Genomic DNA, 12022 nt, shown 5'->3' with positions numbered 1-12022 from the left:
TCTAGATTAGTCTGAATGAAGATATTGATGAAGATATTGATTTCTTAAAAGCCAAATCTTGTATGTTTTATGATATAGTATAAAACATGGAGCATATTCAATAAAACATAGCCTCTTTTATTTTTTTTCAATAAAATGTAGCCTCTTTCAATTATTCTCTCACATTTCTTTTTTAATTTATTTCATTTATTTTTCCTTTCCTTACAGCATCAATATTATTTCACATTTCTGTTGTGTGATTAACTTTACAAAAGAAATTGCTATCCCTCCTGGAATGTAAGAGCCATGAACAGGAATCTTTTACTCTTTGTCACTGATGTATTTTAAGGACCGAAAAGAGTGCCTGTGACATAACAGACACTCAATAAATATTTGCTGAATGGCTATTTGATAAATTGAATAAATCAGCATATAACTGTACCCCAAAAACAGTAACCATGAAAAAAGCAGTCTTCATTCAGAAAGGTCATTATTTTTAGATGTTTTTTCTAATACTAATATTGTTTTGTTCATTTTCTACATTTGGTAAGAATGAATAGAGAGAAAAATTTTCGAGAGACTCTTATCGGCAACATTATGTGATAAACGCCTTCTCCTGGCATTTTTTCTGACTGCTTTTATCCTGTCCTCTGAGTTTTTTCCAACAGATTCTTCTGCATTTGAATGTGAATTTTATTCATTTCTTGAGATATGTTCCTTATTAGTCCCAGCTACTCTGGAGGCTGAGGCAGGAGAATGGCGTGAGCCTGGAAGGCGGAGCTTGCAGCGAGCCGAGATCGCGCCACTGCACTCCAGGCTGGGCGACAGAGCGAGATTCCGTCACAAAAAAAAAAAAAAAAAAAGAGATATGTTCCTTATATAAAAGCAATCCAGGAAGAGCTGGACGTAGAATTTTTAAAATAAAACACCTTAAAAATGTAAAAAATTTTAAAAAAAGTTCAGAATGATTAAATAAATTTAAAGAGAGATAAGTGGTAGATCAACATGTTATTAATTTTTTTTTTTTTTTGCTAGAAACGTTTAGGGCAGGAGTGGCCAAGATGGCCAACTAGAAGCAGTTAATGTGTGTGACTCTCACAGGGAGGAGAGAAAGGGGTGACTAAATATAGCACCTTCAACTGAAACATTAAGGTACTCTCATTGGAAGTAATCAAGGAAACAACTCGAACCACGGAGACCAGAGCAAATCAAGGCAGGAAGACAGCCCACTTGGGAAAGACATGGAGTCAAGGGAAGTTCCCCTTCCCAGAGAAGCGGTAAGTGAATGCGCAATTCTGGGAACCCACACTGCTCTCACAGATCTTTGCAACCCTCAGATCAGCAGATGCCCTCGTGAACTCACTCCATTAGGGCCTTCAGTCTGACACACACAGCTACGTGGAGTCTCAGCAGAGCAGCCACTCAGGCATGCACGGAGACCCAAGAGCTTTAGATACTCCAGCTTCCTGAGTGTCTGGGCAAAAGTAGCTGCGACTCTGGCAAAGCTGGAGGTTAGACCCCCAAACATACCCCAGGAGGTTAGACTCCCATACATACCCCAGAAAAGAGGCTGAATCCAGCGAGATCAGCAGAGAAGGTCTATAGGCCCCACTTCCACAGCGCCTCACAGAATAAGTCCCACTGGCTTGGAATTCCAGCTAGCCACCAGTAGCAACATTGTGCCTCCCTGGTACAAAGCTCCCAGGAGGAGGGGCAGGTCCCCATCTCTGCTGTTTGGGCAACTTAGCCATTATGGCCTTTGGGCTTTGGAGAGTCCAAACTAACCAGGGGCAAAAGAGATCCCCAAGCATAGCACAGTTGCTCTATTAAAATGTGGCCAGACTGCTGCTTTAAGTGGGTCCCCGATCCCATTCATCCTTACAGGCGGGACCTCCCAACTGGGGCCTCCAGCCACACCTGCCAGTGTTCTCCAGCTGACAGAGATTTGAAAACTCCCTGGGACAGAGCTCCCAGAGGGAGGGGCAGGCTGCCATCTTTGCTGTTTGGGCAACTTACCCATTCCAGCCTTCAGGCTTTGGAGAGCTTAAGCAGGGGTGGAAAGGGTACCCCAGCACAGAACAGCTGCCTGATAAAAATGTGGCCACACTGCTTCTTTTTTTAGCAGGTCCCCAATCCCGTTCCTCATCACCGGGTAGAGTCTCCCAACTGGGGTCTCCGGCTACCCCAACTGGTGTTCTCTGACTGACAGAGGTTTCAGACTTCCATGTGACCTTTGTCCCAGGGAGAGGAACAGCCCACCATATCTGCTGTTAGAACAACTTAGCCATTCCAGCCTTTGGGCTTCAGAGTGTCTGAGGCAATCGGGGGCTAAAGCATACCCCCAGCATGGCACAACTGCTCTATGAAAATGGGGCAAGACTACTTTTGAAAGCAGGTCCCTGATCCCATTCCTCCTGGCTGGGTGAGGTCTCCCAACTAGTGTCTTCAGCCACGTCCTACCAGTGTGTTTGGGCCAGCAACAGGCCTATATTTCCCAGGAATGGAGCTCCCAGAGAGAAAGGAAGGCCACAATCTTTGCTGTTTCGCAGCTTTCACTGGTGATACCTCCAGGTACTGGAAAATCTAAAGGGACTAGGGACTGCAGCTGGCCCCCAGCATACTACAGCAGCCCTATGGAAAAGTGAATAGACTGTTATGTGGGTGCCCATTCCCATATCTCCTCAACGAGCAGGTCCTCCAGGCCTGGACCTCTAGCCACACCCCACCAGAGCTATCAAGCCAATAGCAACTCAGCAACTCCCTGGACAGAGCCTCCAGGGACAACTGAAAGCCTGTCTGCCACTACCTCTGCAGTGGAACTGTCCTTGCTACCCTCTGACTAATAAAGGAGCAAGGACCCTAAGTGTCTTATCCACACCTCCAATAAGCAGCAGTTGACCCAAGGAGAGGAGGCCAGTCCATCTCCCACAGGTCCCACCCCACCCCCCAACTGCTCGTCACCAGACAGAGAGCCCCTGGCTTGGGCCCACAGCATAGACTCTCCATCCTGGGCTGATTGAACTGAAGGATTGCTGACCCACATCTCTCTGGGGTGGAGCCCCCAAGAGACAAGCAAAGTGGTAGAGCAGCAAGCCAGCTGATGTGGAGCCCAGAGGGTTTAGTGCAGGAGTGTCTATAGCAGAGCATGGACAGGGATGGCGATTCCTCTAGGCTCAACTTGCTCCCATAATAGACTTTGGCCCTAGGGGAATTTTGAGCCCTCTAGGCTCAACTTGCTCCCATAATAGACTTTGGCCCTAGGGGAGTTTTCAGACCTGATCTCTGCAGAGTGGTCTTGCACATCAGTCAAGACTGGTGCAACCTGAGCACTCCTTGGTCCGCTGGCCTCTTCCAGGGCCATCTTGGGTGCTGTAGTGGCCCACAGAATAGCTTCTGCACCAGTGGACCATGCCTGACCTGTGGAGAACTCCAGCAAGACAGCCCTTACTGCCGCACACCAGCCTGGGTGTTCGCTCCCCATACTGCAGCTTCCCCTGAGCCCATGGCAACTCCCCACATCACCTTGCAGGCACATGTCTGCACAGGTGGATTTTGCTTTACTTGCCCCACCAGCATACAGGAGTGAAGTATGCCCCTTGACCTCTGTCAACCACCATTGCAGACAGAACCTTAGTGGCACACAGCCAGCAAGCCCTGCTGCTCCAGTGCCTCACTCTTGTGGTAATGCTGCATGGAGAATAGAGGATCCTCCCACACCCTAAGCTATCCCTCCTGCTTGCAGGTGACCAAGAAGGCACTCAGATCTGCACTGGCCAGTGCCTCTCCCCAAACCAACACCATCACCAGTGCAAAAGCACACAGAGTATATAGCAGGAGCCCCCTGTTCCCCACAAAAATTCCTTGCCTTCACTAGCATGGTGAATGCCCGCAGGGAGGCAGGCACCCCTGAATCCGCTAGCATTCAGCTGGAGCTGCCACACCTTAGTCCTCCAGCAAAGTAGACTCCAAACCTGAATGAACCAGAGAACAAAGTTGGGGCCCAATACAAGTCATCCAGAGTTAGAGCATGCAGTCCAGGAGTTGGGAGCTGAACGATGGCCTCCTAAAATCTTCCAGATACAAAGCCAGTTGGTTGAATTGACCTTATACCACAATCAAACCCTCAAGGTCATCAAATAGGATAAAAGAAAAAAAAAATCCAAATGTCAGCAACCTCAAAGATTGAAGGTAGATAAGCCCACAAAGATAAGAAATAATCAGCACAAGAACACTGAAAACTCAAAAAGCAAGAGTACCTTCTTTCCTCCAAAGGACCACATCACCTCTCTGGCAAGGGTTCAGTACCAGGCTGAGGCTGAGATGGCTGAAATGATAGAAGCAGGATTCAGAATATGGATAGGAATGAAGTTAACAGAGCTATAGGAGTATGTTGTACCAAAATGCAAAGGAACTAAAAATTATAATAAAACATTGGAGGAGCTTACAGATAAAACAGCTAGAGTACAGAAGAATGTAACTGACTTGATAGAGCTAAAAACACGCCACAAAAATGTGTAGGTTTGTTTTTGATACAGAGTCTCAACTAATCCAGGCTGGAGTGCAGTGGCATGATCTCAGCTCACTGCAACCTTCATCTCCCAGGTTCAAGCAATTCTCCTGCCTCAGCCTCCCCAGTAGCTGGGATTATAGGCATGTTCCCCCATGCCCAGCTATGATTTTTTTTTTTTTGGTATTTTTAGTAGAGGTGGGGTTTCACCACATTATCCAGGCTGGTCTCAAACTCCTGACCTCAAATGATCCACCGGCCTCAGCCTCCCAAAGTGCTGGGATTACAGGTGTGAGCCACCACTCCCAACCCCCAAAATTTCATAATGCAGTCACAAGTATTAATAACAGAATAGACCAAGTGAAGGAGAGAATTTCCAAGCTTGAAGACTACCTTTCCAAAATTAGACAAGCAGACAAGAATAGAGAAAAAAGAATAAAAATGAATAAACGAAACCTCCTAGAAATATAGGATTATATAGAGACCACATCTACAATTCATTGGTGTACCTGAAAAAATGGAAGATAGTGGAACCAACTTGGAAAACATATTTTAAGATATCATCCATGAGAACTTCCCCATCCTAGCCAGAGAGGCCAACATTCAAGTTCAGGAAATGCAGAGAACCCCAGTAAGATACTCCATAATAAGTTCATCCACAAGACACATAATCATCATATTCTCTAAGGTCAAAATGAAAGAACAAATGTTAAAGGCAGCCAGAGAGAAAGGCCAGGTTACAAAGGGAACCCCATCAGACTAACAACAGACCTCTCAGCTGAAACCCTACAAGCCAGAAGTGATTAGAGGCCAATATTCAACGTTTTTAAAGAAAAAAACTCCAACCCAGAATTTTATATCTGGTCAAACTAAGTTTCATAAGTGAAGGAAAAATAAGATCCTTTGCAGACAAGCAAATGCTGAAGGAATTAGTTACCACCAGACCTGCCTTACAAGAGCTCCTGAAGGAAGCACTAAATGTGGAAAGGAAAGACCATTACCAGCCACTATAAAAACACACTGAAGTGCACGAATCAGTAACACTATAAAGCAACCACAAAAACAAGTCTGCAAAGCAACCAGCTAGCATTATGATGACAGGATCATAACCTTAAATGTAAGTGGGCTAAATGCAACAATTAGAAGACAGAGTGGCAAGCCGAATAAACAGCCAAGACCCATTGGTATGCTGTCTTCAAGAGATCCATCTTACATGCAATGAGATAGGCTCAAAATAAAAGGATGGAGAAAAATATATCAAGCAAATGGAAATTAGAAAAAAGCAGGGTTCCAATCCTAGTTTCTGACAAAACAGACTTTAAACCAACAAGAACAAAAAAGACAAAGAAGGGCATTACATAATGGTGAAGAGTTCAATTCAACGAGAAAATCTAACTATCCTAAATATATATGCACCCAACACAGGAACACCCAGATTCATAATCATGTTCTTACAGACCTTCAAAGAGACTGACTCCCACACAATAATAGTGGGAGACTTTAACACCCCAGTGACAACATTAGACAGATCACCGAGACAGAAAATTAACAAAGATATTCAGGACCTGAACTCTACACTGGATCAAATGAACCTGATAGATATATACAAAACTCTCCAGTGAAAAACAACTGAATATACATTATTCTCATTACCACATGGCACATACTCTAAAATTGATCACATAATTGGAAGAAAAACACTCCTCAGCAAATGCAAAAGAATGGAAATCATAACAAACTGTCTCCCAGACCACAGCACAATCAAATTAGAGATCAATACTAAGAAATTCACTCAAAACCATACAATTACATGGAAAGTGAAACGCCTGCTCCTGAATGACTTTTGGGTAAACAATTAAATTAAGGCAGAAATCAAGAAGTTCTTTGAAACTAATGCTTCCAGCATTAGTTTCTATTCAACACTTCTATTCAAGATAGTATTGAATATTCTGGCCAGGGCAATCAGGCAAGAGAAAGAAATAAAGGCATCCAAATAAGAAGAGAGGAAGTCAAACTACCTTTGTTTGCAGGTGACATGATCCTATATCTAGAAGACCCCATTGTCTCAGCCAAAAAGCTTCTTAAGCTGATAAACAACTTCAGCAAAGTCTCAGGATACAAAAAAAAAATCTCTACAAGGAGAACTATAAACTACTACTCAAGGAAATCAGAGATAACACAAACAAATGGAAAAGCATTCTATGCTAATGTATAGGAAGAATCGGTATCGTGAAAATGGCCATACTGGCCAAAGCAATTTATAGATTCAGTGCCATACCTAGGAAACTACCACTGAATCTCTTCATAGAACTAGAAAAAACTATTTTAAAAGTCATATGGAACCAAAAAAGTGCCCTAATTTTCCAAGCCAATCCTAAGCAGAAAGAACAAAGCTGGAGGCATCACATTACCTGACTTCAAACTATACTACAGGGCTACAGCAACCAAAACAACATGGCACTGGTAAAAATAAATGAATGAATAAATAAATAAATAAATAAATAAAAGTTAAGAAAACAAAAAAAACAGGCACAGACTAAGGGAACAGAATAGAGAATCCAGAAATAAGACTACACACCTCCAACTATCTGATCTTCAACAAACCTGACAAAAACAAGCAATGGAGAACAGATTCCCTATTCAATAAATGGTGCTGGGATAACTGGCTAGCCATATGCAGAAGATTAAATCTGAACCCCTTCCTTACACCATATACAAAAATTAACTCAAGATAGAGTAAAGACTTAAATGTAAAACCCAAAACTATCAAAACCCTGGAAGACAGTCTAGGCAGTACCATTCAGAACATAGGCACAGGCAAAGATTTCATGAGGAAGACACAAAGAGCAATTGCATCAAAAGCAAAAATTGACAAATGGAATCTAATTAAACGAAAAAGCTTCTGCACAGTAAAAGAAACTATCAACAGAGTAAACAGACAACCTACAGAATGGGAGAACATTTCTTTAAACTATGCATCTGACAAAGGTCTAATATCCAGCATCTATAAAGACCTTAAACAAACTTACAAGAATAAAACATCCCTATTAAAAAATGGGCAAAGGACATGAACGGACACTGTTCAAAAGAAGACATACATGTGGCTAACAATCATATGAAGAAAAGTTCAACATCAACTGATCATTAGAAAAATGCAAATCAAAACCGCAATTAGATACTATCTCAGACAAGTCAGAACGGCTATTATTAAAAAGTCAAAAAAAATAACAGATGCTATTGAGGTAGTGGAGAAAAAGGAACACTCAGACACTGTTGGTGGGAGTGTAAATTGGTTCAACCATTGTAGGGGACGGTGTGATGATTCCTTGAAGACCTAAAGACAGAAATACCACTCAACCCAGCAATCCCATTACTGGGTATGTACCCAAAGGAATATAAATCATTCTATTATGAAGACACTTGCATGTGTATGTTCATTGCAATAGTATTCACAATAGCCAAAAAAAATTGAATCAATATAAATGCCCATCAGTAATAAACTGGATAAAGAAAATGTGGTACATATATACCATGGAATACTATGCAGCCATAAAAAAGAACAATAGCATGTCCTTATGCAGGGACATGGATGGAGCTGGAAGCCATTATCCTTAGCAAACTAATGCAGGAACAGAAAACCAAATACGACATGTTCTCACTTATAAGTGGAAGATAAATTATGAGAACACATGGACATGCAGAGGGGAACAATACACACCAGGGCCTATCAGAAGGTGGAAGGTGGGAGGAGGGAGAAAATCAGGAAAAATAACTAATCAGTACTAGACTTAATACCTGGGTGATGAAACAATCTGTACAACAAACCCCCATGACAGTTTAACCTATGTAACAAACCTGCACATGTACCCCTGAACTTAAAAGTTTTTTTTAAAAGGGTTTGGAATTAATTCCTAGGTTTAAATATTATTCTTTATACTTTACTATTCTTTTTCTGAAAAAAGTAAATCTTTCTTCTATATTCAAATGTCTGCTAATTTTCTGTACTCAAATGTCTGCATTTCAGTATAGAGAAAATTGCATTACTACAGCTGTTAGTGTAAATTAGTCTAAATTAGGGATACACACTCCTCTCTGAGCTCTAGACCCCTCTCTCTAACTTTCATTGGATATCTCCACCTTGATAGTTCACCATGCCTCAAGTTCAGGTTTGCTGAACCTGAACTCATAATCTTCACCTTAAACTGCATCCTCATCCAGCATTCCCTATCTTGGTGACCATGATCACAACCTCTCATTGTGAAAACCTGCTTAACAACTTCCCTTCCCTCATCTTCCATCTCCAGTTCATTGCTAAGCACTGATGTTATTCTTTAAATATGTCTTAAAGCAGTCTACTTCTCTCCATCTTGGCCGGGGTTTCGCCATGTTGGCCAGGCTGGTCTGAACTGCTGACCTCAGGTGATCCGCCCGCCTCGGCCTCCCAAAGTGCTGGGATTACAGGCATGAGCCACCACGCCCGGCCCATGGCATATGTTATCAGTAATATGTAAATATGGCTTCAGTCAAGGCAAGGAAGTTGAAAGTAACAATAAAAAAAAAGTCATCAGGATCCAAAGCTGTGGAGAAAATTCAACTTCTGCCTCCTGGGTTCAAGCGATTCTCCTGCCCCAGCCTCCTAGGTAGCTGGGATTACAGATGCCTGCCACCACCCCCAGCTAATTTTTGTATTTTTAGTAGAGACAGGGTTTCACCATGTTGGTCAGGCTGGCCTTGAACTCCTGACCTCAGGTGATCCACCCACCTCAGCCTCCCAAAGTGCTGAGATTACAGGCGTGAGCCACTTTTAGAAAATGTTTTCATCTATCTCAATACCTCACTACCCCTCCTGATATTCCATCTATAATAGCAACAGTTGTGAAATGCGCTAGATTCTAACATTAACACTAGATCCATTAAAAACAGAGCAGAAGAGAGTCTGGATACACAAATTTAGCAGGTAATTATTGGCTCCATCAACATATCTAATTCAAGCATAAAGCTGTTTCAGTAGTAGCTTAAGTTACTAATGCAACACCTCTTTGCATGCAATGGCCCATTAAATTATCTTCAACTTTAAAAGATTCCTTTGTTTTTAAATGCTTATAATAAACAAATATATACCAATACCTTGGCAGAATTCATTAACTTAATAACTTTAATATGTCGTTCATATAAAAATTTCTGGTAAATGAGAACTTACTGGTTCATTACTGGTACCAGTTCAAAACTGGTACATTACTGATGTGACAAGGTACACAGGCCAATGTTGACATAATGTTTTCAAAATGGGGTCTCTGCTGTAACTGAACTATATATAATAACTTTATTCAAGAATGAGTTTCAATGATAGGACAAAACTTGATAAAATGAATAAATAAACTATTATATGCCAGAGTTCAGTAAACCCTGTGTGTACACCTGAAAAAGCTCAAACTTGCCTAGCACATATAGAGTCCGAATTCAGAAAGGGGTAGGTTGAGCCCTAAAAAAGAGGTGGATAACCCACATAGACAGACTTCCTTATTTTATTTATTTTTTTCTGCTTCAGCTTCCCGAGTAGCTGGGACTACAGGCGTGTGCCACCATGCCTGGCTAATTTTGTTTGTTTTTAGTAGAGACAGGGTTTCACCATATTGGCCAGGCTGGTCTCGAACTCCTGACCTTGTGATCTGCCCACCTCGGCCTCCCAAAATGCTGAGATTACGGGCGCGAGCCACTGCGCCTGGCTGACTTCCTTATTTTAAATACCATTTCCCACTAAAAATAAAACCAGTAATTCTTTGAAAAATAGTTAATATTATGTATAGGACTGGAAGTGTATAAGATAAAACTGGAATATATTGTCATACCAGAAATCAAAGATTTTGTCAAAGACTAATAGTTCCATGTCAAAAAGATTCAGTAATCAATTTGCAGAGGCTCCCACTGGCCAAAGATAGAGCTTGATCATCAACAGGAATAATAACTATAATGGGTTGAAACATAGCAATTATGTTTAAATCTATAGGTTTATAGTAATAATGTTAAAATCATTAGTCACCTTTGAAAGATGCTAGAGACTCAACTCATTATTTTGAAAATTTATAAATACATTTCAAAATCTAGTGGTTTATCCTGTCTTTCTTATATATACCTGAAAGCGATGAAGTAGATAATGAAGAGAACTTTCTATATAGAAATATTCCAGGCCAGGCACAGTGGCTTATGTCTGTAATCCCAACACTTTGGGAGGCTGAAGCAGGAGGATCACTTGAGCCCAGGAGTTCGAGACCAGCCTGGGCAAAAAAGCAAGACCCTCGTCTCTACAAAAAATTTAAAAATTAGGCAGGTGATGCGTGCCTGTAGTCCTAGCTATTGGGGAAGCTGAGGTGGGAGGATCACTTGAGCCTGGGAGTTGCAGGTTGCAGTGAGCTATGATCACACCACTGCACTCCAGCCTGGGTGACAGTGCAAGACTCTGTCTCAAATAATAAATAAATAAATAAATAATTTAAAAAGACATTCCAGCTAGTAAATGAAGGGATAGTAAAATTAGAATATCACCATTTTGCCATCCCCAGGAAAATAATAATCTATGAAATAATTATCCATGGCTGCTAGAATCATAGAGACAACCATATTATGTGTCTCTTGGTGAAAGTATGTAATACCACTTATTAAATACTTTTGCCCAAATATCAAACCTGAATCACATACAGACTCTAGGCCTAAATAATAAATTATGAGAAATACAAATGACAAAGAAAAACGTTAAGTATCATTATAAAGAAGCATTCGGCAAAATCCAAGCTTTAGAAAACTACAGATAAAGCCAATTTCTGCAATAGATAAATTGAAAGAAAAGAAAAAAAGAAGGTGAAAGGGGGAAACTGTAGATTAAGAGGAAACAAGAGGCTAGGTGCAGTGGTTCACACTTGCAATCCAGTACTTTGGGAGGCTGAGGTGAAAGAATTGTGTGAGCCCAGGAGTTCAAGACCAGCCTGGGCCAGATGGCAAGACTTCATCTCTTCAAAAAAGCAAAAATATTAGCCAGTCACGGTGGCCAACACCTGTAGTCCCAGCTACTCTGGAGGATCCCTTAAGCCCAGGAGTTCGAGGCAGCAGTGACCCTTACTCACAGTACTGCACTCCAGCCTGGTTGACAAGGTGAATGAAACCTGTCCCTTATAAGAAAAAAGAGAGAGAGAGAGAGAGATAAGAGACTGGTAGCAATTTCAACCAATTTCAATGTCCTAGCCTTATTTTAATCCTTATTCAAATGAATAAATTATTAATAACAGTTTTAAAAGAAATGAAAAGTAAAATGTGTAATAATTTAGATGCTGTTGTTATGGGTTAAATTCTGTCACCTCAAAATTTTTATGTTAAAGTCCTAACCCCAATACCTCACAATTTGACTGTATTTGGAAATAGAGCCCTTAAAGAAGTGACTAAGTTAAAATAAGGCTATTGGGGTGGGCCCTAATCCAATCTGACTGGTGTCCTCAAAAGAGGAGGAAATTTGGACACACACAAGAGATCCGGGGGCATGTGTGC

General features: G+C 41.4%; 1 long non-coding RNA gene across 1 annotated transcript in view; it reads right to left on the bottom strand.

Moving 5' to 3' along the window:
• Positions 1-12022, bottom strand: part of LOC105738490 — a 126843-nt gene that overhangs the window by 96349 nt on the left and 18472 nt on the right. The window lies entirely within an intron of this gene.

The sequence above is a fragment of the Nomascus leucogenys genome, chromosome 1a, assembly GCF_006542625.1.
Source record: "Nomascus leucogenys isolate Asia chromosome 1a, Asia_NLE_v1, whole genome shotgun sequence".
Taxonomy (NCBI): domain Eukaryota; kingdom Metazoa; phylum Chordata; class Mammalia; order Primates; family Hylobatidae; genus Nomascus; species Nomascus leucogenys.
This window is presented reverse-complemented; position numbering and strand designations above follow the sequence as displayed.